The sequence below is a fragment of the Prionailurus bengalensis genome, chromosome E2 (assembly GCF_016509475.1).
Source record: "Prionailurus bengalensis isolate Pbe53 chromosome E2, Fcat_Pben_1.1_paternal_pri, whole genome shotgun sequence".
In the NCBI taxonomy this organism is placed as follows: Eukaryota; Metazoa; Chordata; class Mammalia; order Carnivora; family Felidae; genus Prionailurus; species Prionailurus bengalensis.
The window spans coordinates 2,293,018-2,319,805 of NC_057352.1; the positions used below are offsets into that span (position 1 = coordinate 2,293,018).

Sequence of the window (26,788 nt, forward strand, 5' to 3'; positions counted from 1 at the left end):
TAGGTCGTGGGGCTGTGAGTTTGCAATCAAGGTGTGCGCTGGGGAGCGCTGGCGATAGGGAGAGGAGGCCGTGAGCACAAACATTTTCCAAGGGAAAAGAAAATACTGGCCTTCATAGAAAAGTTAGTGAAACAGCACGAGTGGGGGGTCCCGTTTGGTTCTTCTTTCCTTTTCCTTTCTCTCTCTCTCTACCTTTTTCGTTTTTAATATGAATATATAATCCTGTGTTCAGGCTAACGGGAAGGAAGACCCAGGAAGAGGGGTGGCCAATGGAGAAGACAGGAGCCCCAGGATCCAGGTCAGAAGAGGCTGGATCTGGTTAGATGGAGACGGGAGGAGGGGAGGGACAGAGAGAAATCTGCGGGGCTGACAAGGGTGTGTGTGTGTGTGTGTGTGTGTGTGTGTGTGTGTGTGTGGAATTCACACCGCACAGCCTCCCTGTCCTCCGAGAAATAGCAAACAGGTCATCCGCGAAGAAGAAACCAGGGGGATGCGGTAACAACAGTAACAGTATCAGCAACACGGGCAGCTACCTTTTCCAGGAGCGCTCCGGTGTGCCAGGCCTGGGGCGCACGCCCCACCCTCTTCCTAACGGATTCGTCTCCATAATTCTCCGCAGCAGATACTGTCACGCCCATTTTGCAGACGGAGAAGGCCCTCGATCAAAGCCACACAGCTCATCGGAGCTGGGCGGGGATGCAAACGTGTCCGATTCCCGCGCCTGTGCGCAGTGCCACTGTAGGGCGGTACACGCGCGCCCCAGACACACAACGCACACTCGCGCAAGTGCACACGCGGGTGGGCACAGGGATACGGCGTGCTGCACGCATTGGGGGGGACCGACCGAGATGCCAAGACCCCCGCGAGACCTGGGCGCACGTGCATGCGGCGACCCACGAGGCTGCGCAACGCGGGGTCATTCCCCTCCTCGCACGGGGCGAGGCGCACAGGCTCGGACAAACAGACCCGACCCAGCCCCAGCCCGGTCACTCTTCCAGTAGAGGGGCTTGGAGACCCCCTCCCCGGGCCTGCACCTCTGCTTCCACCCCCAGACACAGACAGGTCGCACGCATTCACACGCGCGCTCCTGAGGTCGCCGCCCGCGCCCCCCTTCCCTCCCCCGTCCAGCCCAGTTTCCCAGCCCCACGTCCCGCCCGCGGGGGTCCCTCGGAGGACTCACCCTCCCCAACCAGACCCAGTCCCGGCACTGCAGAGCGGGCGCCGCAGCTACCGCGACTGCGCAGACGTGGAGGCAGCAGGGGGGGGAGGGGGGAGTGGAAGAGGGGGATGGCCTTCTCGCCTCCTCCCCTCTCCGCTTGGCTCCCGAGGAGCAGCGCCTGCAGTAGGGTAGGGAACCGAGCGGAGGGGCCCCAGGTTCCATACCCAATCGAGTTGGCCGCGGTGCGGTTGCGGGGCTTGTGCCCGGCATGCCGATCGGCCACAGTGGGATGAGCCGCCCATCCTCCGCTGTTGGGCACCGAGGTTCTGTCCTACTTCCCCTGCTGCAGCTGCGTGCCAAGCCCACCAACTTTCTTGGCTCATGGTGGTTCTCTACTCCACAACCCTGGGTCAGGGTAGGAGGGAGGAGGAAGGACTTGGAGCAGAGGTGTGGCAGCCTCTGGGACCCGGAGGCCAGGCTGCCTAGGGTCAGAGGCTGGCGCTACCATTTGCTCCTAGGGTGTTTTTGGGTGTGTCACTTAGCATGTCTGGGCCTCGGTTTCCCATTCTGTTAAGTGGGAATGATTATGCTTACCACCTCCCAGGTTAAAAAAAAAATAATACATATGGTGCTTGTATGGTGTTTAGAACAGTGCCTAACAGTTGCTACTATTATCACTGTTGTTCAAGTTTTAGAATGTAATCGCTACCTGCCAAATTGCTCTCGGGGAAGCTACATCAAATTTTTAGATTTTGATAAAGCCATGGGTGGGGGGGAGAAAGTGGTTTTCTTTTTGGTCTTATTTTCATTTCATTACGTGTTTGTTGATCAGTTATCTTCTGTTTGTGAATTGGTTGTTTATACCTTCCCTGCCTTACTCTGTGTAGCTTTTGCTTCTTGATTTATAGGCATTCTTTATGTATTCTGGATACTGATCCTTTGCCTGTTACTTTACCTGTGGCAGATATCTTCTCATGGCCTGTCACTTGTTTTTTCACTTTGCTTACACAGTACCTCAAATTCTGGATTTTGATAAAGTAAAAGCTATCTGTTTTTCCTACTTTCATAAACACACTTTCTTCTACAGTCTCATACTTTACAGTCTTGTTTTATGTTTAGTTTGTTGCACCTGCTGGAACTTTTTGGAATAGTGTGAAGTAAAAACTTAACTTTATATTCCAAATGGATAGACAGTTGAATAATTCTGGTTTCCCAGAAAAGCAGTCAAAATAACTGTCATTTATCCAACCAATTTGATGAGCAAAGGCATCAAATGTCCATTATTTCATTTCATTCAAAGGCCCCAAGTGGTAGGTATTATTATCCCCATTTAACAGAGAAGGGAACTAAGACATGAAAGAATTAAAGGATTTGTCCAGAGGACACATGGCAAGAATATGGGAGGATAGAGATTGGTTTCCTTAGGCATTTCCATATTTGCCACATAATTCGGAGGGGAAGCTTTCTTTGTTTAGAAGTTTAGGAGATGATGGGGCACCTGTGTGGCTCAGTCACTTGGGTGTCCAACTTTGGCTCAAATCATGATCTTGCAATTCGTGGGTTTGAGCCCCACCTTGGGCTCTGTGCTGATAGCTCAGAGCCTAAAGCCTGCTTCAGATTCTGTCTCCCTCTCTCTCTGCCCCTTCCCAGCTCAGGCTGTCTGTCTCTCTCTCTCTCTCTCTCTCTCTTAAAAGTAAACAAACATTTAAAAAATAATTTTAAAAAGTTTAGGAGATGAACTTCCAGCCATGCCCAGCATAGTTCAGTGTGAAGAGGGGATAGGTGGGGGGAGGTGGATTTAGACAAAGGCCCTTCATTCACCCCTTCACCACTTCCTTTGATAGCAAAACGTCCTGTGTAGGACACTAGGGGAGCCGCCCAGCCCATGGAGCCTTTGATGGGCTTGAGAGGTTGGCTTCCAGACCTAGATCCACTGTGCACCAGCTGTGTAACTGTGGAAGGTGAATTAGCTGGGTCTCCGTCTCCTTATCTATAAAATAAGGACAATAACAGTTCCTAACTCATAGGGTTATCATCAACATCAAAGGAGTTAATACATGCACACTGCATACAGATTGAGCCATTGTTATTGATCACCAGATCCTCAACTTGGGGGAAAATTCCAGGTGTGATCCTGATAGTTCAGATGATTAAAGGTTGCTCTTGGGGCACCTGGGTGGCTCACTTCAGCTCAGGTCATGATCTCACATATTGTGGGTTCAAGCCCTGCATTGGGCTCTGTGCTGACAGCTCAGAGCCTGGAGCCTGCTTCAGATTCTGTGTCTCCCTCTCTCTCTGCCCCCCATTTGCACACACTCTCTCTCTCTCTCTCTCAAAAATAAACATTAAAAACTTAAAAATAAATAAAAATAAAAAGCTGTTATGTTGCAGATGTCATTCTGAGTGCCACGACAGTTGAGGCCTGTGTCTTAATGGAGTTTATAGTCTAGTGAAATGAAGCAGACAAACCAATAAATACAGAAAAAAATATAGTTTGTGTTAACTCAATGAATTACATGAAATAGATCGACATGATTGTAACTGTGAGGCCACTTTAGAAGAGAGTGGTCAGGAGAGGTCTTTTTGAAAAGGTGGCATTTTGGGATAAGACCTGAAAGGGGAAAAGGAGCCAGTTATGCAAGAATTCATGGCAGAAAGGACAGCAGGGCCTGAGGAACAACAAGGAGGCCAATGTAACCAGAGTGGTCAGACAAGGGAGAGAGTAACAGGATATAGGATCAGTCATCCAGGGTCTTGAAAGCCACAGTGACATCTTTGAATGTTATTGTAAGTGCACTGGGAAGTTACGGAAGGGCATTGAGGAAGGCTGTGATATAATCCAATTTACATTTTCAAGGCATGACTGGAACTGTTGTGTGGGGAAAACTCTAGAAGGGGCAACGGGTAAAATGGGAGTATCAGTTAAAAGGCTGCTGCAATCAACCAGGTAAAACATGATGGTAGTCTGGCAGCAGGGACGAGGGCAGTGGGCAGATGCAGAATACACTTTAGAGATGGGGCTGAGAGGACTCACTAATGGATGGCATGTGAAAGGTAGGAAAAAGGAAGGAATCAAGGCAGACTTTTGGACTTTGAGCCTAAGCAACTACGTGCTCTATGGTGAATGAAGAGAGTAGACCAACTTTGTGTGTGTGTGTGTGTGTGTGTGAGAGAGAGAGAGAGAGAGAGAAAGAGAGAGAGAGAGAGAGAGAAAGAATGAATCCAGAATTCCCTCTTTGGGGCATGTTAAATACCCGATGCCTGTGTTTCTGAGGTTAATAGTAGGAGAGCTTAGGATACCCAGATACCAGCATTCGGAAACTCTGGGGGTGACAGTTGGGTCCAGGAATCTGCTCACAAGGGTTCAGGTATCCAGCAGAGGCAGCGGCAAAATTATGGTCTCGGAACTGTCCGCGGTGCTGAACCGGCAGGGCGTGAGCTGTCCGAGGTGCTGAATCTGCAGCAGCCTAGCTGGAAAGGTCTCTCCTCTCTCTCTCCTCTCCCTCTCTCCCTCCCTCTCTCTCTCTCGGCCCGCCCTGTTGCCGCCCTCATCCTCTCTCCCTCTCCCCTTTTCAAAGATCCTATCTGCATCTGCCTGGGAAAAGCCCTGTCATTGCCTGGAAACAAAACATCTGTGGGGAGCGCAGATGAAAGCAAATGAGGGCAAAAACGCAGTCATTTATATATAAGAAGCAGCTTTGGCTCTTAGGACAGCAGGCCCTTGGCTACATCTGACTAGGATTATTAACACGGAGTTTCCAAAGCACCTGAGGGGTAGGGGTGGATGTACAAAAAGCAGGAAATGTTCCCAGGATTAGAGCTAATGGTTACCTTGGGCTGGGGGGGAAACAGAGGAGTTACTATATAGGTATATGTGAATTTTTGGAAAGGCCCTAGTTTTTATGTTGTGAGATGGGGTCACAAGAAGGATATTACTGTAGATTAATACAAATACATCATGGCTATATTTTATGCTAACCTGAATTATAAACATTTGAAATCATGAGCATGGGGGGGTGGCATTTTTTTAAAATGAGATGAGAAGAAGCCTCACAATTCAAAACTTCCTCAAAAGTCCATACTTTTGAATATGACCAATTATATACATTGTAAGCTATGCTTGTTATTATAATATCACTCTACCTGGTAAAGAGACATACCAACCACCTTCTGTTACGATTAGTCTTAAATTAGGTGGGTTTTGAACTGTCCAAGTTTTGGGGCAGGTGGGTGGCTCAGTCAGTTAAGCATCCGACTTCAGCTTAGGTCAGGTCATGGTCTCACGGTTTGTGAGTTCAAGCCCCGCGTCTGGCTCTGTGTTGACAGCTCAGAGCCTGGAGCCTCCTTCGGATTCTGTGTCTCCCCTGCTCTCTGCCCCTCCCCCACTCATGCTGTCTCTATCTCTAATAAATTAAAAAAAAAAAATGAACTGTCCAAGTTCTTCAAGAAAGAGTCCCTGGCACAAACTCCAACCACTGTGGGATTAATGAATAAACAAATGAATAAATTTGTTCTTCCCAAAGATCTGGTCACCAGGAAAGCCACAGCTGCTCCTATCTCTCAAGAGACAAACATTCATAAAGCACCCACTATGTACTGGCTATTGAAGGGGACAACCAGGATGCCTGAGGCATATCCCCTTCCCCTAAGTGGATGGTTTCCACACCCTTTCAAAAGGCAGGAAGCTTTAAGCCTCTGATATGAGCTCTTTGATCACCTCAAAGTCACTGAAGTATGGCTGTTATCCATTTTTTTAAAGTTTATCTTATTTGAGAAAGGGAAAGAGAGTGTGTGAGTGCAGGAGGGTCAGAGAGAGGGGAAGATTGAGAATCCCAAGTAGGATCCACGCTGACAGCACAGAGCCTGATGTGGGACTTGAGCCCATGAACCCATGAGATCATGAGCTGAGCCAAAATCAAGAGTCGGGTGCTTAACTGACTGACCTGTGAGATCACGACCTAAGCCAAAATCAAGAGTTGGACACTTAACTGACTGAGCCACCCAGGTGCCCCTGGCTCTTAGTTACTTTTCTATCTTCTCATGGAGTTGTTGGAATGTCAATACCCACCAGGCCAAATTCCCTAAAGAAGTAGAGCTCATTACATTACAGCTTTTTTTTTTCTTGATTATCTGCCTCACCTTCTAGAATGTAGACTCCATGATGGTAGGAACTCTGTGTTTCTAGTTCATTCCTGAGCCTCTAGCACTTCAAACATTGCTTGGCACATACCAGATATTCTATGAATGTTTTTATTTTTGAAGGATTAAATGAATGAAAGTCCTATCTGTAAACACAAATTATCCCAATAACTTTTATTTTTTAATGTTTATTTTTGAGAGAGTGCAAGTGGGGGAGGAGCAGAGAAAGAGGGACGGGATCCGAAGTGGGCTCTGCACTGACAGCAGCTCTCAAACCAGGAGATCATGACCTGAGCCAAAGTTGGACACTCAACTGACTGAACCACCCAGGGGCCCCCACCAGAATCTTTACATTTTTTTTAATTACTATTTTTAAGTAATCTGTACACCCACCATGGGGTTCAAACACATGACCCCAAGATCAAGAGTCAGATGCTCTAGTGACTGAACCAGCTTGGTGCCCCAAAATATCCCAATACTTTAACTTTTTAAATGTTTATTTATTTTTGAGAGAGAGAAAGAGAGAGGGAGGGAGGGAGGGCAGGGAAGGGGCAGAGAGAAAGACACAGAATCCAAAGCAGGCTCCAGGCTCCGAGCTGTCAGCACAGCCCGATTGGGGCTCGAACTCATGAACCGCGACATCATGACCTGAGCCAAAGTCAGAGGTTTAACCAACTGAGCCACCCAGGTGCCCCTCCCACTATTTTAATCATGACAGCTCACTAAATTAAAAAGAAGATGAGTGATCCAATACACCAGTTGGCTGGATGCAGCCCATGGTCTGACCAGCTGAGTCATCTAATCATCAATTCTTATTGAGCAAAATTCTGCAAGAGAACACTCGATGGGCAGGTGATCTGTTGTTTCCCACCCTGGTCCTTTGGCTGTGACCCAAAAGACAGGGGTGTGTGGCATCAGACAAGGAATCCTATCAACAAGGATTATCTCACAAAGAAGAGAATCTACTTCATTCTTTTTAACAACTCCAGAGTATTAATCCCACTATGTGGCTGCATCTAGTTATGTGGCCCTTCCCCCAGCTGGCAGACATTAAGGTTATTTCCAGAGTGATCATTTGGGACCCTCACACTTCTTGGGAAAGGCCCAAATTCAACTCGTAAATAGCCAGGATTTAACCCAGGGCAACCTGTTGCCAAAGACCTTTCTGTTTCACTACTACTGAGGATTGTTCAGTTTACTTTACAGGGGAAAAGATGGATGATCAAAGTGAGAAAATTCCCCTAGTTGCCTAAACCCTTGAAGTAGCTAGTCACCTGGGGCAGGGGGCGGGGGGGGGGGGGGGGGGGGCAGGTAGGTCTGGGGTGAAATAGTAACAAGGCAGATTTGCCCTTAGAGAAATACGTGCCCTCCTCCGTGCTGTCAGTTGGGTAATCTTACGACCCTCACTTCACAGAATAAAATAGATCTTTGTGGACTGATATGGAAAGGTCTTGAACACACACCACTGCACGGAAATATCGCGTGGAAAAAAGCAGGTTGCAAAACCACAGACGCAGTCTGACATCACTCATATGAAAACCCAACAACATAAAACAATGCTGGATATTTTCTATGCACGCATAGATGTGTACATAAAGGCTTGCCAAATTCAAGACGCAACAGGCATTTAAGAGAAAGGGCTCACAGGATTACCAAGTTTATCAAGGCTACGTTTGTTCACTCGTGATGAAAAACCAGTAATTTTGTTAAATGATTACCCAGCCAGAACACGTATCTTCAAATCTCAGCATGGATAGCCTCAGGGATTAAGTTTTTGGCCATGGATTACAGGTTTACATGAAGTGTTTTATTTTTTGAGGATCAGGACTAGACAGAGTGGTTCTGTTATACTTGGTTAATTTCAGGGTGCAAACTAATTTTTCTTCCTGATGGTGGTATGCTGTGAATAGGACGGTTTTGCCTAAAAAATTAAAATCCTCAAATCCAAAGATATTGACAATATTAAGGCATATTTCAGTGTTAGAGATGTTAGAATGTAAAAAACTAAAAAATGCACCTTAGCATCAAAGAAATATGATACATAGATTTAATTACTGAAATTTATTCAATAATAATAGCATATATATCAGTTATATATGTATATATATACATAACTATGATATATATGCTATTATATATATATATTATATATATATATTATATATATATTATATATATATATAATATATATATAATATATATTTGGATTTGTTATTATGGGATGGGTAACATTGGCCAGGCTTGTTCTATGGATAAGGAGAGTGAATCAATGCATTTCCAGATATTCTCATAAAAATTACATCTATTTCTATGGGTACAGACATGTACGTCCATGAGAAGGAAACGCATCCTTCCCAGAGCACCCCAAACCCGCAAGGTACTCACCTCCAGAGCAGAGGGCTGGAGTTGATGAAGCGAGATCAGCAGGAAGTCTTGCTTTATCAATATGTTTTGACCTTTGACAAAGAAAATGTGTTTACTTATTAACTGTCAAAAAACAAAATAAAACAATACTCATTAAAAAGGGATTCGGAGGTGAGTCCCCCTGAGAGTCGGGATAAGAACGGCCCTGCTCCCCCGATTCCCAACGCCTTGTGACAGCTCTCAAACCGAGTCACCTGGCTCACACCTCCAGTAAACAGCAGAGTTGGGATTCAGATCCGAGAGACTGACTCTAAAGCCCGCCCCTGTCCTGCTCCCTGGGGCAGACTACTTCTGGGGGTTCTTTGGCACCAGGAGGGACACCTCCCCTCCCCAGTCTCACCCCCAGGAATGCACATTCCCAAGGGGAAGGGGGCTGGGCCATGGCTGCCTGTATCAACTTTGTTCAGTCTCTGCATTGGGTCTCCTCGGGGGTCCTCTTCTCCCAGCAAGGATCCTGGATCCATTCTTGGGCAGCCAACCTGTCTTTTCTTGCCATCTGTGAGAGACGGTTGATTGCCATGGAAACCCTCCCTCAGGTGTTAGAGGGAAAGAGGGTCCTACCATTCGATTCCCTTGTTTGCTGGCCCTGTCAGGATCAGAGGAGATGGGGTGTGTGTGTGTGTGTGTGTGTGTGTATGTACATGTACGACATCTCTTAAAGGCTCCCGAGAGAGAGAGAGAGAGAGAGAGAGAGAGAGCGCGAGCAAGCGGGAGAGGTGGGGGAGAGAGAGGGAGACACAGAACCCAAAGCAGGCTCCAGGCTCTGAGCTGTCAGCACAGAACCCGATGTGGGACTCGAAGCCATGAACAGTGAGATCATGACCTGAGCCTAAGTCGGACGCATAACCAATTGAGCCACCCAGGCGCCCCTAAAACTACTTTTTAAAATCAAAGTCACGTACCTGCATAATTAAAAAAAAAATTTGAGTGGCAAATACATGAAAGAAACGCTGTCTTATTTCAATACTACCCTGTAGGCTTGTAATATTTCATCATTAGTTTTTCTGAAAGGCACAGGAGGGTCCTGGTTTCAGATAAGATAGGGTAAGTAAGCTCTCTTCTGCCTCTGCCACTGGAGCATTTCAATAAATTAGCAACCTAGAAATAGCAGTGTTCCTTCTCCTACTGTGTGTATTGCTAATCAGGGCTCTGCTCAAAGTTCACCTTCTGAGAGAGAGCCTCCCTGACTGCCAAAGCTGAAGCCGCCTCCCCCACTCCCACTCTCCACCTCATTGCCTCTGATCCCACTCAGAAATTAGCACTAGTGGCTTCAGTTTGCTCACTGCGGGATTCCCAGCTCCTAGAGCTGTGTCTGGCACAGAGGAGGTGCTCAGATATTTATTGAGGGAAAGACTCCCTGCTCACCCCAAGCCTCTTGTCCCCTGAAGTCCCTGCTTATCAAAGGATGCAGGAAATATAAGTATTCATCCACTTTATTTCTTAGTCTCTCCCCCACTGCTAAAGGGGAAAGAAGGAGAAAAAAACTCAGTCTCCTTCTTAACCCAATTATCTCCTCCCCCTTCCCACCCACTTCGCTCACACCAACCTCCCTGTGCCACATTAAATTCAGCAGTGAGAAACACGCCAGCTTCACACCTGCCTCTCCTTCTCCCCCACTTCTTTCCCACCTCTCACCTTCTCTGGAAAGCAGGTGATCACTTAGAAATAAACATCCACATTTCCATAGGCAGTTTTTAAAGAAACTTGAGCAAAAGAAAGATCCCGCCTATGAATTGGGAAATATTTACTGGGCAAACATCTATGATGAAGGACATGGAAAAATCTATTGAACTTCCTTTTTTTTTTTTAATTTTTTTTTCAACGTTTATTTATTTTTGGGACTGAGAGAGACAGAGCATGAACGGGGGAGGGGCAGAGAGAGAGGGAGACACAGAATCGGAAACAGGCTCCAGGCTCCGAGCCATCAGCCCAGAGCCCGACACCGGGCTCGAACTCACGGACCGCGAGATCGTGACCTGGCTGAAGTCGGACACTTAACCGACTGCGCCACCCAGGCGCCCCTATTGAACTTCCTTTAGCGGTGCTGGTGAGGGGTGGGTGAGAGTAGATGGATGGATAGAATTCCCCCCTAATATCTCTCCCTGGTCTTGGGAGACCAATAAGCACTAGGGAAACTTGTTCTGATACTAGGCATGAGCGGAGTTGCACTTAAACCTCACACCAACCTTGGGAAGTGATAACAACGTTATTATGATGCTAATGGCCACACATAATAGAACCTACTTGCCAAGAAGTGCTCTATGTGCTCTGTTGTATGACTCCATTTGTCCTTTGCAACAGCACTGTAAGTTAGATACTATCCCTATCCCCACTGTACAGATGAGGAAACTGAGGTGTAGAGAAATTAAGTCTCTTTCCCTAAGTTCCTTTTATTTTTAGTATTTATTTTTGAGAGACAAAGAGAGAGAGAGACAGAGCACGAGTGGGGAAGGGGCAGAGAGAGAGAGGAAGACACAGAATCCGAAGCAGGGCTCCAGACTCTGAGCTGTCAGCACAGAGCCCGACGTGGGGCTCGAACTCATGAACAATGAGACCATGACCTGACCTGAAGTCAGACGCTTAACCCACTGAGCCACCCAGGAGCCCACCCCCAACCCCTGCAAGGTTCCTTAACAGGGGTGTGGCAAAACCAGAATCTGAACGCAGCAGGGCTCTGCCTGGAAGCTCTCACCTGATGCCCCCAGAGGCACCTCATTCGTCAGAACCTAGTCATTCGGCCACACCTAAAACCTAGGAGTTCCAGCGTTGTGGAAGAAGTGGAGACAAGATATTGTGGGGCAATGCATGGTCTCCACCCCCCCCCCCCACTATGATCCTCCATCCAAAAATCCAGGAGCTCAAGGCCACTGCCTCCGATGGGGCGGCAGGCGGGGGGCAGTAATTAAGACAGGCATTCTCATACACTGGTGGTGGGAGTGCCAATAGGGCAATCACTTTGGGAAGGTGTATCTTTCAGCTATTTCAAACTGATACTATCTCTGGGTAGATGGGGTCTCTAACACCCAGCTAGTGTCAGAGAATTGCTTGGTGGCATGCAGGGTCGGAAGGGGGGATGGGGGGAACACAGAATGATGGAATCAGAATCAGAAGATCTAACTTCCACAATCCTACACCATCATTTCCGCCATATTCTATTGGCCAAAGCAAGCCACAGGGACAGCACAGATTCAAGGAATGTGAAATGAGACAGCAGGGGCGGCAACAAATGTGTGGCCATTTTTAATATCCGAAACGAGAAAGTTTTACAAGGAAAAAGGAAAGGCAGGCTGGGGGCAGAGAACAGCAAGGTGCAATGACGTGAAAAACAAAACAAAAAACTAAGCAGAATTCTGCTCTGCCCATCCCTTCTCTGTGAGTTCCAGAATTTTCTAGCTTCTATCCAAGTAGAGTGAAAAACACAACTACATGCTACCCGCCCCCCACCCCCGCCATCTTGCTGACCCTTTCCTGCCACCTTTCCCAAATTCATTACCCTGAAGCCTCCTCCCCCTGCAGTTAAATGACATTACATGTGTCAAGAGTTTCTCAGGGCACCTGGCACATAGTACACACTCAATAAGTGATAGCAGTAGTGAGAGCTATACTGTGGGCACAACCCATGGATACGTAGTGAGGACCCAATGGGTTAATCCATGTCACTTGCTTAACAGTCCCTGGCACTTAATGAAGACCCGGTAAGTGGTAAGTGCGGTATTGCTGTTGTTGCTGCAGGGTTTTCAAGAGGACCCATCAAACTGTTACAAAACACAAGACGAGCTTAGTATATACAATAAAAATAGCTAACTAAGGCTCTAGAGCTGCACCCTTGAACACAGCAGCCAGGAGCCACATGTAACTATGACAACTTATATGAATTAAGATTAAATGCAGCAGAGGACCAGCCAAGATGGCGGAATAGCATGGAAATTGTTTTGCGTCTCGCATCCATGAAATACAGCCAGACCAACACTAAACCATCCTGCACACCTAGAAAAAGGATCTGAGGATTCACACGACAATCTGTACAATCTGAACCACAGAATTCAGCAGGTACGAGGCGCGGAGAGGTGAACTGGGGGAGAGAGAAGCCACAGAGAGCAGGGAGCCATTTGTGCTTGTGGAGAGAGGCCGGAGCCTGGGGGGGGGAGAGTTCGGGGAAAAGCACCTCCCCCACCAAAAGCAGCTGGAGAGAAAGAAAAGTGGAAACAGCCGCAGGGACTGAACTAAAAAGGGAGAAACGAGAAAGAAGAGGGTTTAAATTCCATTAAGACTCTAAAAACAGGAGGAGTGGAGAGTCTGAAACTCTGCAGCTCGATACCTGTTGGTGCTCTGGTGGGAAAGGCAAATCCCCAGGAGCAGAGTGAAGTCCAGGCGGTCCTTGGGCCACACGGGGAGAGGCGGTTCCCCTGCTGGGAGGACACCTGGTAGAGGCTGGGCCGGTTCCCCAAAGGCAAAGGAGCCAGTGGACCCAGGAGAACAACCACATTCGCTGGTGCTGGGACAAGGCCGTTGGGGGTGAAGCCTGGCGTCAGATGTAAGTTGTGATTTTGCAGAATCCCTGAAACGCTGAGTGAACTTTTTCTGGGGCGGGCTGGCACCTGTCCGCGGTCTCCAGGTGTCGGCAGCAGCACGGTCTCGAGAACGTTCCTCGGGGCGGCCGGCACCAGCCATTGCTCGGTGAGACCCTCCTGCAGAAGGTCTGAGCGGGGACAAAGCCGCAGTCCCTCAGAAGTGACAGGCCGGAAACAGCCGCGTCTGAGATAAAATTCAGGAGGGAGGTGCCGCCTGGCAACCTAATGGCTTGGTCACGGACGGTGTAGAAACGGGTGGGGGGGGGGGCGGTGAATGGAAGCCAGACACAAAGGACCAGTGGCGATAGCCGGTCAGAGAGCAGAGCTCCGAGACCGGGTAGCTGGGTGACGCCATTTTCACTGCTCTGGCGCATGCGCATACGCACCTACCTGCACAACAACAATCCACCCCAGTAAGCTAAGCAGCGCCATCTAGTGGAGAACAGAGCCATTACACTAAGCCTCACACACTGGGCCAACCATGTGCGTCAGGAACACAAGTCTTTCCACCTGCTAGTTAACGGATGATAAAGTGCTTCATAGTTTGACTTCTAGGGGAAAATGAAGTAATTGCAGTCGTATTTCAGTCTGTTTGCCAGTTCATCTATTCATTTTTTTCTTTCTTTTTCCCCCCTTTTCATTTCTTTTCTTTTTCTTGAATACAGAAAAAGAAAAAAATTCATTTTTATTTTCAATTTTTATTAAAGATATTTTTAATTTTTTTCTACTATATTTTTTTACTGTTGTGTAAATTTTTTCAAATTCTATTTCACTTCCATCATTTAATTTTATTCTACTTTAGTGTTCATTTTTTCAAATTTTCAAACAATTTTCTTTTCCCTTTTTTCTCTAATCTCTCAAGCCCCTTTCAACACTCAGATCAAAACACACCAAGGATCTAGCATCATTTCCTTGATTTTGTGTGTGTGTGTCTTTTCAATTTTTAAATTTTAGTATTTTTAAATTTTAATTTATCTCATTAATTCCTTTTCTCCCTTCAAAATGATGAAATGAGGGGCGCCTGGGTGGCTCAGTCGGTTGGGCATCCGACTTCAGCTCAGGTCACGATCTCGCGGTCCGTGAGTTCGAGCCCCGCGTCGGGCTCTGGGCTGATGGCTCGGAGCCTGGAGCCTGTTTCCGATTCTGTGTCTCCCTCTCTCTCTGCCCCTCCCCCGTTCATGCTCTGTCTCTCTCTGTCTCAAAAATAAATAAACGTTAAAAAAAAATTTAAATGATGAAATGAAGGAATTCACCCCAAAAGAAAGAGCAGGAAGAAATGACAGCCAGGGACTTTAACCAACACAAGCAAGATGTCTGAACCAGCATTTAGAATCATGATGGTAAGAATACTAGCTGGAGTCGAAAATAGATCAGAATCCCTTTCTGTGGAGACAAAAGAAGTAAAAGCTAGTCAGGATGAAATAAAAAATGCTATAACTGAGCTGCAATCTTGAATGGGTGCCTCAGCGGCAAGGATGGATGAGGCAGAACAGAGAACCAGTGATATAGAGGACAAACTTATAGAGAATAACAAAGCAGAAAAAAAGAGGGAGATTAAGGCAAAAGAGCACAATTTAAAAATTAGAGAAATCAGTGATTCATTAAAAAGGAACAACATCAGGGGCACCTGGGTGGCTCAGTCTGTTGAGCGTCCGACTTCGGCTCAGGTCATGATCTCACAGTCTGTGGGTTCGAGCCCTGCATCAGGCTCTGTGCTGACAGCTCAGAGCCTGGAGCCTGTTTCCAATCCTGTGTCTCCCTCTCTCTCTCTGCCCCTCCCCCAGTCTCACTTTGTCTCACTCTGTCTCTCAAAAATAAATAAATATTTTAAAAAACTTAAAAAAAAAAAAAAAGGAACAACATCAGAATCATAGGGGTCCCAGAAGAGGAAGAGAGAGGAACAGGGGTAGAAGGGTTATGTGAGAAAATCAGAGTGGAAAACTTTCCTAACCTGGGGAAAGACACAGACATCAAAATCCAGGAAGCACAGAGGACTCCCATTAGATTCAACAAAAACCAACCATCAACACGGCATATCATAGTCAAATTCACAAAATACTCAGGCAAGGAAAGAGTCATGAAAGCAGCAAGGGAAAAAAAGTCCTTAACCTACAAGGGTGTCGTAGACTCTAAGTCTAAAGTTCTCTTTTGTCTAGCAAAAGAGCAGATACAGGATTAAAATGAGAGATGGCTAATGTCTGGGAAAAAGACAAGAGCCCCGAATAAGGGTCCTTGCCTCGTATTTATTCAGATCAGAAGGCTTACAAATGTGATGGGCGTGCACAAAGAGACAAAGAAACTGTGAACACTAACTTGAGGACATGAGGGGGAAAAGGGGGTCTTGAAAATACAGTATCTGGGGTTTGGGTCAATATAAAACAAAATCCATGGGAATGCAAGCTGGTGCAGTCACTCTGGAAAACAGTATGGAGGTACCTCAAAAACTAAAAATAGAACTACCCTACAACCCAGAAATTGCACTACTAGGTATTTATCCATGGGATACAGGTATGCTGTTTCGAAGGGGCACGTACACCCCAATGTTTATAGCAGCACTATCAACAATAGCCAAAGTATGGAAAGAGCTCAAATGTCCATTGATGGATGAATGGATAAAGAAAATGTATGTGGTGTGTATATGTGTGTGTGTGTGTGTGTACATATATATACACACACATACCACATTAAAATATTTTTAATTTTTTCTACTATATTTATATACACACACACACACACACACACACATACACACACACACAATGGAGTATTACTCAGCAATCAAAAAGAATGAAATCTTGCCTTTGCAACTATGTGGATGGAACTGGAAGGTATTATGCTAAATGAAATTAGTCAGAGAAAGACAAAAATCATATGACATCACTCATATAAAACAGATGAACATAAGGGAAGGGAAACAAAAATAATATAAAAACAGGGAGGAGGACAAAACAGAAGAGAGTCATAAATATGTAGAACTGAGGATTACTGGAGGGGTTGTGGGAGGGGGGATGGGCTAAATGGATAAGGGACACTAAGGAATCTACTCCTGAAATCATTTTTTCACTATATGCTAACTAATTTGGATGTAAATTTTAAAAATAAAAAAATAAAAAAATAAAAAATAAAATAAAATAAAATAATAAAAGAGGGGAAAAATGTATATATAAAAAACAAAATCCAGGTGCTGGGCAGATGGGTAGATGGTTGTTAACAGCAGACAGGAGGCACCTTGCCTGTTTATCTTTGCCAGCCTAGGGGATGAGACAGATAGAGGGAATAACCTCAGGGTTAACAAGACACCTTTTTGTTTGTTAACCATCTGCACTCTGGGCTGCTTTACCTGCATCACAGCAGTCCAAAGTCCAATTCACCAATTTACCTAACCTGGCCCTATTCTCCTATGAAAGCAGCTTTCTGCTATAGTACTAAACTTGGGGTGCTTTCACCCTGAATATCTAATCTTGTTATTCCTATGTATTGGGCACCTTTGCACCAATTCTGTTTTCAGGACTTTGACTCTCCCTCTCTATTTTGGGGGGTTCAGCACCCCCTCCCTATTTGGGGGTGCCTTTTCACCCCCGCTATTCTTGGCACTTTTGTGCCTCCCTATTCTTAGAGTGCCAATCTGTTTTTCCCGAACTTGGGTGTGAGCATTTTATGACTTTGTGTTTCTTTATGCCTTGTTAACCCATTGGCGTAGGATTCCTAATCTTCTTCCCCACACCAGGGAAGACAGATCAGGTTTGCAGCAGACCTATCCACAGGAACTCATCAGGCCAGAAAGGCAGGATATATTCAATGTGCTGAATCAGAAAAATATGCAACCAAGAATTCTTTATCCAGCAAGGCTGTCATTCAAAATAGAAAGAGAGATAAAAAGTTTCCCAGACAAACAAAAATTAAAGGAGTCTGTGACCACTATACCAGCCCTGCAAGAAATTTTAAGGGGGACTCTCTGAGCAACAAAGACTAGAAAGGACCAGAGAACACCACCAGAAACTCCAACTCTACAGGGAACATAATGGCAATAAATTCATATCTTTCAGTACTCACTCTAAATGTCAATGGACTCAATGCTCCAATCAAAAGACATAGGGTAATGGTATGGAAAAGAAAACAAGATCCATCTCTATGCTGTTTACAAGAGACCCACTTTAGACCTAAAGTCACCTTCGGATTGAAAGTAAGGGGATGGAGAACCATCTATCATGCTAATGGTCAACAAAAGAAAGCCGGAGTAGCCATACTTACATCAGACAATCTAGACTTTAAAATAGAGACTGTATCAAAAGACGAAGAAGGGCATTATATCATAATTAAGGGGGTCTATCCACCAAGAAGACCTAACAATTGTAAACATTTATGCGCCAAATGTGGGACACCCATATATATAAATCAATTAATCACAAACATAAAGAAACTCACTGATAGTAATACCATAATAGTAGGGGACTTCAACACCCCACTCACAGCAATGGATAGATTAGATAATCAAAAACTCAACAAGGAAACAATGGCTTTGAATGACACACTGGACCAGATGGACTTAACAGATATATTCAGAACATTTCATCCTAAAGCAGCAGAATATACACTTTTCTCCAGTGCACATGGAACGTTCTCCAGAATAGACAACATACTGGGACACAAATCAGCCCTCAGCCAGTATAAAAAGATCGAGATCATACTGTGCATATTTTCAGACCACACTATGAAACTTGAAATCAACCACAAGAAAATATTTGGAAAGGTAACAAGTACTTGGAAACTAAAGTACATCCTACTAAAGAATGAATGGGCTAACCAAGAAGTTAAAGAGGAAATTAAAAAGTTCATGGAAGCCAATGAAAATGATAACACCACAATCCAAAACCTCTGGGACGCACGAAAAGCAGTCATAAGAGGAAAGTATATAGCAATCCTGGCCTTCCTAAACGAGGCAGAAAGGTCTCAGATACACAACCTAATCTTATACCTTAACGAGCTGGAAAAAGAAAAGCAAATAAAACCTAAAATCAGCAGAAGACAGGAAATAAAGATTAGAGCAGAAGTTAATGCCATAGAAAGCAAAAAAACAGTAGAACATTCAATGAAACCAGAAGCTGGTTTTTTGAAAGAATTAACAAAATTGATAAAACACTAGCCAGTTTGATCAAAAAGAAAAAGGAAAGGACCCAAATAAATAAAATCAAGAATGAAAGAGGAGAGATCACAACCAACACAGCAGAAATAAAAACAGTAATAAGAGAATATTATAAGCAATTATATGCCAATAAAATGGGCAATCTGGAAGAAATGGACAAATTCCTAGAAACATATAAACTACCAAAACTGAAACAGGAAGAAACAGAAAATTTGAACAGACCCATAACCAGTAAAGAAATTGAATCAGTAATCAAAAATCTCCCAAAAAACAAGACTCCAGGGCCAGAAGCTTTCCAGGGTAATTCTACCAAATATTTAAGGAAGAGTTAACACCTATTCTCTAGAAGCTGTTCCAAAAAGATAGAAATGGAAGGAAAACTTCCAAACTCTTTCTATGAAGCCAGCATTACCTTGATTCCAAAACCAGACAGAGACCCAGTAAAAAGTAGCAGTACAGACCAATTTCCCTGATGAACATGGACACAAAAATCCTCAACAAGATACTAGCCAACTGGATCCAACAAGACATTTAAAAAATTATTCACCACGACCAAGTGGGATTTATACCTGGGATGCAGGGCTGGTTCAATATCCACAAAACAATTAACATGATTCATCACATCAATAAAAGAAAGGACAAGAACCATATGATCCTCTCAATAGATGCAGAGAAAACATTTGACAAAATACAGCATCCTTTCTTGATAAAAAAAAAACCCTCAAGAAAGTAGGGATAGAAGGATCATACCTCAAGATCATAAAAGCCATATATGAATGACCCAACGCTAATATCATCCTCAATGGGGAAAAACTGAGAGCTTTCCCCCAAAGGTCAGGAACAAAACAGGGATGTCCACTGTCGCCACTGTTATTCAACGTAGTATTGGAAGTCTTAGCCTCTGCAATCAGACAACACAAAGAAATAAAAGGCATCCAAATCCACCAGCAGGAGGTCAAACTTTCACCCTTCGCAGATGACATGATACTCTATATAGAAAACCCAAAAGATTCCACCAAAAACTGCTAGAAGTGATTCATGAAATCAGCAAACTTGCAGGATATAAAGTCAATGCACAGAAATCAGTTGCATTCCTATACACCAACAATGAAACAACAGAAAGAGAAATCAAGACATCGATCCCATTTACGATTGCACCAAAAACCATAAAATACCTAGGAATAAATCTAACCAAAGAGGTGAAAAATCTATACACTGAAAACTATAGAAAGCTTATGAAAGAAATTGAAGATGACACAAAAAAAAATGGAAAAAGATTCCATGCTCCTGGGTAGGAAGAACAAATATTGTTAAAATGTCAATACTACCCACAGAAATCTACATATTCAATGCAATCCCTATCAAAATAACACCAGCATTCTTCACAGAGCTAGAACAAATAATCCTAAAAGTTGTATAGAACCAGAAAAGACCCTGAATAGCCAAAGCAATCTTGAAAAAGAATACCAAAGCAGGAGGCATCACAATCCCAGACTTCAAGCTATACTACAAAGCTGTAATCATCAAGACAGTATGGTACTGGTATAAGAACAGACACTCAGATCAATGGAAGAGAACAGAGAACCCAGAAATGGACCCACAAACGTATGGCCAACTCATCTTTCACAAAGCAGGAAAGAATATCCAATGGAATAAAGACAGTCTCTTCAGCAAGTGATGCTGAGAAAACTGGACAGCGACATGCAGAAGAATGAACCTGGACCACTTTCTTACACCATATACAAAAATAAACTCAAAATGGATGAAAGACCTAAATGGAAGACAGGAAGCCATCAAAATCCTCGAGGAGAAAGCAGGCAAAAACCTCTTTGACCCTGGCCACAGCAACTTCTTACCCAAAACGTCTCCAGAGGCAAGGGAAACAAAAGGAAAAATAACTATTGGGACCTCATCAAAATAAAAAGCTTCTGCACAGTGAAGGAAACAATCAGCAAAACTAAAAGGCAACCGATAGAATAGGAGAAGATATTTGCAAACGGCATATCAGATAAAGGGTTAGTATTCAAAATCTATAGAGAACTTATCAAACTCAACACCCAAAAAAACAAATAATCCAGTGAAGAAACGGGCAAAAGACATGAATAGACACTTCTCCAAAGAAGACATCTAGATGGCCAACAGACAGATGAAGAAAATGCTCAACGTCACTCATCATCAGGGAAATACAAAGCAAAACCACCATGAGATACCACCTTACACCTGTCAGAATGGCTAACATTAACGACTCAGGCAACAACAGATGTTGGCAAGGATGTGGAGAAAGAGGATCTCTTTTGCGCTGCTGGTGGGAATGCAAGCTGGTGCAGCCACTCTGCAAAACAGTATGGAGGTTCCTCAAAAAATTAAAAATAGAACTACCCCAGGACCCAGCAATTGCCCTACTAGGCATTTATCCATGGGATACAGGTGTGCTGTTTCGAAGGGACACATGCACCCCAATGTTTATAGCAGCACTATCAACAATAGCCAAAGTATGGAAAGAGCCCAAATGTCCATCGATGGATGAATGGATAAACAATATGTGGTATATATATAAAATGGAGTATTACTCGGCAATCAAAAGAATGAAATCTTGTCATTTGCAACTACGTGGATGGAACTGGAGGGTATTATGCTAAGCACAATTAGAGAAAGACAAATACCATATGACTTCACTCATATAAGGACTTTAAGAAAACAAAACAGATGAACATAAGGGAAAGGAACAAAAAATAATATAAAAACAGGGAGGGGGACAAAACATAAGACAGTCTTAAAAATGGAGAACAAACTGAGGGTTACTGGAGGGGTTGTGGGAGGGGGATGGGCTAATGGGTAAGGGGAATTAAGGAATCTACTGAAATCATTGTTACACTATATGCTAACAAATTTGGATGTAAATTTAAGAAATTTGAAAAAGTCAAATGCAGCTAAAAGTTCAGCTCCATGGCCCGCAGCAGCCACCGCACAGGGCAGTGCAGACACAGAGCATTTGCACTTGTGCATGAGACCTGAGGACAGCGCGGCTTTATGGGGTCCCCTTAGAGGTCCTCGGGTAAGGAGGCTGCGTGAATTAACCCCTGCAACCCACAGAGCAGCCCTACAGGGTAGGTTTCCCTACGGGGAACCTCTCTGCAGGTGAGGAAACTCAGGCTCAGGAAATGACATTAGTCCAAAGATGCACAGCTGGGATCTGAGCCCAGGCATACCTGGTGCCAGAGACCCTGCTCCCCCCAGTTTCTGACGTGTCACCTTCTTACTGTTCCTTTTTTTCCCCTTCCTTCCCCCTCCCCCCTCCTCCTCAGCTTCACTGTCTACCTGGCCTCCTCCCCTCCCCAGCTCCTCCCCAACCCCCTTTCCGGCTCCCCTTCCTTCACCTCCTCCCCTGCCATTCTTCTCCAGCCCTCCAACTTCCGCCCCCTCGCCCCTCCTCCCTCTGACTCTACCTCCTTTCCTCTCTTCGTTCCTACAGCTGAGCTCCTACCCGGTCCTTTCCAGCTGCCCCTCTCTTCATCCTCCTTCTTCCAACCCTCCCTTCCCTCCTCTCCCGTTCCCTCTTTCTCACTCCTTTCTCTGCACCGCCCTCCTCCCCACTCCTCCCTCTCAGCCCCTCCCTGCCTACCCTCCTTTTCCCGCTCCTTCTGCTCTCTTCCCGCTCTAAGTCCCACCCCTTACCTCCTCCCTCCAAGCCCCTTCCCCCCTCCCCACTCCCTCCAAGCCTCTCCTTTTTTTCCTCCCTCCTGCCCTCAGCTCTTCCCCTTCCCTTCTTCCTCTTCCTTCCCTCCCCTCCTCGTCCTCCGTTCTCCCCCACCCTCTGGAATCCTCGCCAACCCCCCCCAACCTTCTGGAATTGGGGAGGGGGGCGTGGTCCCGCGAGGCCGGAGCTGGAGCTGCGAGGTGCGCAGGCGCAGTTCGTGTTCTCCCGAGACCCACCGAGGCCCGGCCCCAGGTTTTCGTGGTGGGGTGGATCCCGCACCAGGGATCGGAGGAGGGACCCGGAAGAGGCTGCAAATCCCCCGCCTCTCCCTGCCTCAGTTTCCCCGCCCGGACAGTGGGTCCAAGGACAGCACCTGTGCGGGGGTGGTGCGCGAGGCTCCCTCCGTCTGAGCTGCTCTGGTTGCCGCTGTTGTTTAGGTAATAGTAACTGCAGCGCCGCGCCGCCGGCAGTTTCGGAGCGTGCACTTGCCGCGCCTGGGTCAGCACCCCACCGAGCGGGGTCCCCCTCCCCCGCAGCGCCGGAGCTCCTCCGAGGTGCAGACCCCGACCCCGCCCGGGAAGGCCGGCCCGGAGTCGCGGGGGGGCGGGGCCCGGGGCTTCTCGAGCTCCCGCGAGATGCTGCCGCGCAGGCCTGCGGAAAACGGAGAGATACACCTGTTATCTCCCTAAACTCCACGGGAGCCCCCGCACTAGGATTCCCCCCTCCCCCGTTTGAAGATGTGGAAACTGAGGCACAAAAATGAAAAGCCCCTCCCCGCCCCCTCTAGTGGTGGAAGAGTTAGTGCGATTTAATAACCACATCTAGGAGGCCTTTGCCCGGCACCGCCTTACATCGACCCTGTAAGGTAGCGTAGTAGGTCCCTCACCTTACAGATGAGAAAACAGGTTTATATGCCCATGTATAACAATGACATATATATTATCAGTTTACATATATCTTACATGTATACACAGTATTTAGTATGCCTGTTTACATGCCAAATACAGGTATGTAAGGTATTTGGCACCATAGCACACATATATAAAGGTATCATTTGTCATATGGAGGTATATGTGGTATTTAGTGTATGACTGGACCACATATGTATATGATATTAGTATGTATAAGTCTCATATACATATCATGTATATTAGTTCATATATATCTTATGTATGTGTATATAGTATTTAGGGTGATTACATCTCATATACACACAGGGCAATATGGTATTTAGAGTATGTGTGCAGGGCGTTTAGTGGGAAGGAAGACTGGTTAAAAACGCAGGTTCTGATCACTTCTCAGCCTTTTGGCTAAGATCAAGTGTAGTATCTGTTCTTATCAGTTTAAAACGCAGGTTCTGAGACCCTGTGGCCCCAGATGACCTAAAAGACCCTGGTCTCCACTTTTGTATTTCCAGAGTTTCTTATAATTTAAAAGGACCTGTTGTTGCTGTGGAAACAGCAGTTCAGTTTGGTGATTCCTTGGTAAGTTGAACACAGAATTAGCACACAACCCAGCAGTTCCACTCAGGTATGTGTATACCTCAAAGAATTGAAAACAGGGACTCAAACCCTTGGCCATGCATATTCACAGCAATATTACTGACAAACGCCAAAAGGCGGAATGGAAACTTCATGCTCAGTGAAAGAAGCCAGACAGGAGGGCCATGAACCATGTGATTCTGTTTACATGAAATGTCCACAGCAGGTAAATCCGTGGAGACACAAAGCAGATTGGTGGTCGCCAGGGGCTGGGGGAAGGAGGGAGTGGGGAGGGACTGCTTCGTGTGTATAAGGTCTCCTTTTGGGGGTGGAGATGTTTTGGTTCGGAAGTGGACAGCAATGATCCGGACACAGCACTGTGAATGTACTAAATTGCTGCTGAATTGTACCCTTTAAATTTGGTAAAATGGTAAATTTTATGTTATGTGTATTTGACTATAATAAACCAGGGGGAGGCTTGTTGTAGACCCAATCCTATGTAGAGTCCTGGGATAAAGGCTAATAAAAGGAATCCCCCCCCCCCAGTTTGGGGGTGGGGGGGATGTTCTATATACAGATGGTAATACTAAAATAAAATAGGGGCACCTGGCTGGTTCAGTCAGTAGAATATGCAACTCTTGGTCTCAGGGATGTGAGTTCAAGGCCACATTGGGCATGGAGCTTACTTAAAAAAAAATTAAAACATTTCCATACTCTTACCATATGGCACATGCTTTTTTACTCACTTGTTGAAATCTCATAATGACCCTGTGTGATGGGCACCTTATCCTCATTTTCCAGAAGAGGAAACTGGGGCACGTGGAGGGTAAGTTACTTGCCCAAAGACACACAGCAGGTAAGTGGCAGTGCTGGGAGTTGAACCCAAGTTTCAGGCTCCTGTGGCCTCACAGCTCACCAGCCCAGGGTGACATCTGTCAGAGAAGAGCTGTGAACAAGGTCTGGGTCGGCACAAAGGAAAGAGGCTCTGCTTGTCTCCAGAGCCCTGTGAGCTGGGTCCAGGATGGTGGGGGTGCCAGGCAGGGTGGTCCTGGGTCTGATCCTGCCTCGGAGAGATGTCTCCACTGTCCACCTCCCCAGCCACACTGGAGGTGTCTGGGTAGTGGGAGCCCATGTGGTGTGGCTGCTGTGTCTCTGTTTCTGTGGATGAGAAGGAACGGGGTGTGCAGCCCGCTTGGGATTCTCTCTCTACTCGCTCACTTTCTCTCAAATAAATAAACATTAAAAAAAAATACTGGGGTGCCTAGGTGGCTCAGTCGGTTGAGCGTCCAACTTCTGCCCAGGTCATGATCTCGCGATTTGTGAGTTCAAGCCCCGTGTCAGGCTCTGTGCTGACAGCTCAGAGCCTGGAGCCTGCTTCGGATTCTGTGTCTCCCTCTCTCTGCCCCTCCCTGGCACGCACTCTCTCTCAACAATAAACACTAAAAAAAATTTTTAAAAATTTTAACCATCTAGGCCTTCACAGAAAGTTTGCCAACACTTGGCCATCAGCCAACTGTAATCTGCGAGAATTAGACTCTTTTTCACCACGATGTGCCGAGGTCTCCACTTGGTCTCACGGTCTTTGGTGGCTCTCTCTGGGTGGGCTCCTCCACATCAGGTGGCGGGATGCTGAGATGGAATGGCTCCATTCTTTCAGCTCTAGGCCTCCCTATGGGCCAGACCGGCCACTGTCCTTGGTGCTGAACCCCGCCAGCTGTCTGTGTACCCGGCACTTCAAGAAGGGAATGGATGTGATTCTCTGTTCAGTGGCTGCTTGTTTGCAGCAGGATCTGGGGACTCTCCTGCAAGGAAAGTTTGCTGGATGGGAGCTTTGTGTGGCTCCCTCTATTCACTGTATTAGTTTACACTGGCAGCAATGGAAATCTATTTTCCCCCGGTTCCAGAAGCTGGAAATCTGAGATCGAGGTGTCTGCAGGGTTGGTTCCTCCTGAGGCTCCTCTCCTTGGCTTGCAGACGGCAGACCCCTTGCTGCTTCTTCACGTTACTCCGCTGTGCCTGTGTGAGCCCCTGCTGTCTCTGTCTCCTTATAAGGACACCAGCCATTGGATTAGGATAATGATCCCGCTAAGGCCCTATCTCCAAACACAGTCACATTTTGAAATTACCAGGCATTAGTATTCCAACATAGAAATTTGGGGGGAACCTGTGCAATCTGTGACATCCCCAAAAGGTAGAAATTTGACCTCTGATAACTGTGGCTGATGTCTATGTGGTATTGGCAAGCTGGGCACTCACCTTGGGCTCACTCTCCTTTCTTCCTTCCTTCCTTCATGGTGTGCAGTTGGTCTGGGGACACAGCAATCCTGTCGGAGACCACCTTTCCCACTTGCATCCAGGAGGGGACAGGGACCACCCCTCACCTGTGGATAGCGAGGAGAGGGATGTGTTCACACTACCACTTCCCCTTCCCCGATCCATCCCCTGGGTGCTGTACCCCACGTGTCTCCAGGCATGGCGGTGCAAGATAGCGGAGGGAGCCACCAAGAAGCAGAGCCTCCTTGTAATTGGCTGGGAGGAATAACGTCCCAGGCCTTTGGGGCTTCTGGCTGCATTTAGTCCATGCTGACCCGGGTCTGCGACCCCACCCATTGCCTCCACCCTCCGTGGGCGGTCAGGCACCGTTCCTGCTTAACGGACAAGGAGGCCCCAAGGAAGCTCACTGATCACCACCTAGTAAGTGTCGGGACCAGCAACTTAACCCAGGATCCGCTGACCCCAGAGCTGACTAGATCACCCTGCAACACCACACAGGCTACAGGCCAGGGGTCTGGTCTGCTTCTTCCCCACCCCCAGATGTAGCTTGTGTGGTCTGTCCCGTTCTGGTCCAAATAGCATTTCTTAAGTATAGAAACTGGGTGCCATTTAGAAAACAAACATTGCAAATAAAAAGTCTGTCTTTTCGGCTCCCAGGTCCCAATACTCCCAAAGTATTAGTGCTTTGAGCCTCAGTTTCCGCCCCTGGAAAACTGGGATAAGAACAGTACTCTAGATATGAATTATTTATTTATTAATAAATATTTTATTATTGATAATAGAGCACTATTATGTTTATTTACTATTTATTGTTGACAATAATAGAGCACAATCATCATTAATAAAATAATAGAATTTTATTAAGGTTGTGGATGACGTAGGTATTGGATAACCATGTGC

General features: G+C 46.1%; 1 protein-coding gene and 1 pseudogene across 4 annotated transcripts in view; one reads left to right on the forward strand and one right to left on the reverse strand.

The window, feature by feature from the left end:
• The window catches only part of SMIM17 (small integral membrane protein 17), a 38,342-nt gene extending 15,600 nt beyond the window's left edge, over positions 1-22,742 (reverse strand). For 2 of the 4 annotated variants that reach the window (XM_043600105.1, XM_043600102.1), the window contains exons 1-2: positions 13,041-13,094; positions 8,684-8,754 (exon numbers count right to left, since the gene is read on the reverse strand). The gene's annotated coding sequence lies outside the window, so the exon portion shown is untranslated. Of the gene's footprint in view, positions 1-1,180; positions 1,431-8,683; positions 8,755-13,040; positions 13,095-22,506 lie in introns of those variants that run through there. The other 2 variants (XM_043600103.1, XM_043600104.1) reach the window with 2 other exon arrangements.
• A 681-nt stretch (positions 22,743-23,423) lies between these two features.
• On the forward strand, positions 23,424-23,604 carry LOC122495310 (annotated as a pseudogene).
• Positions 23,605-26,788: the final 3,184 nt, after the last annotated feature.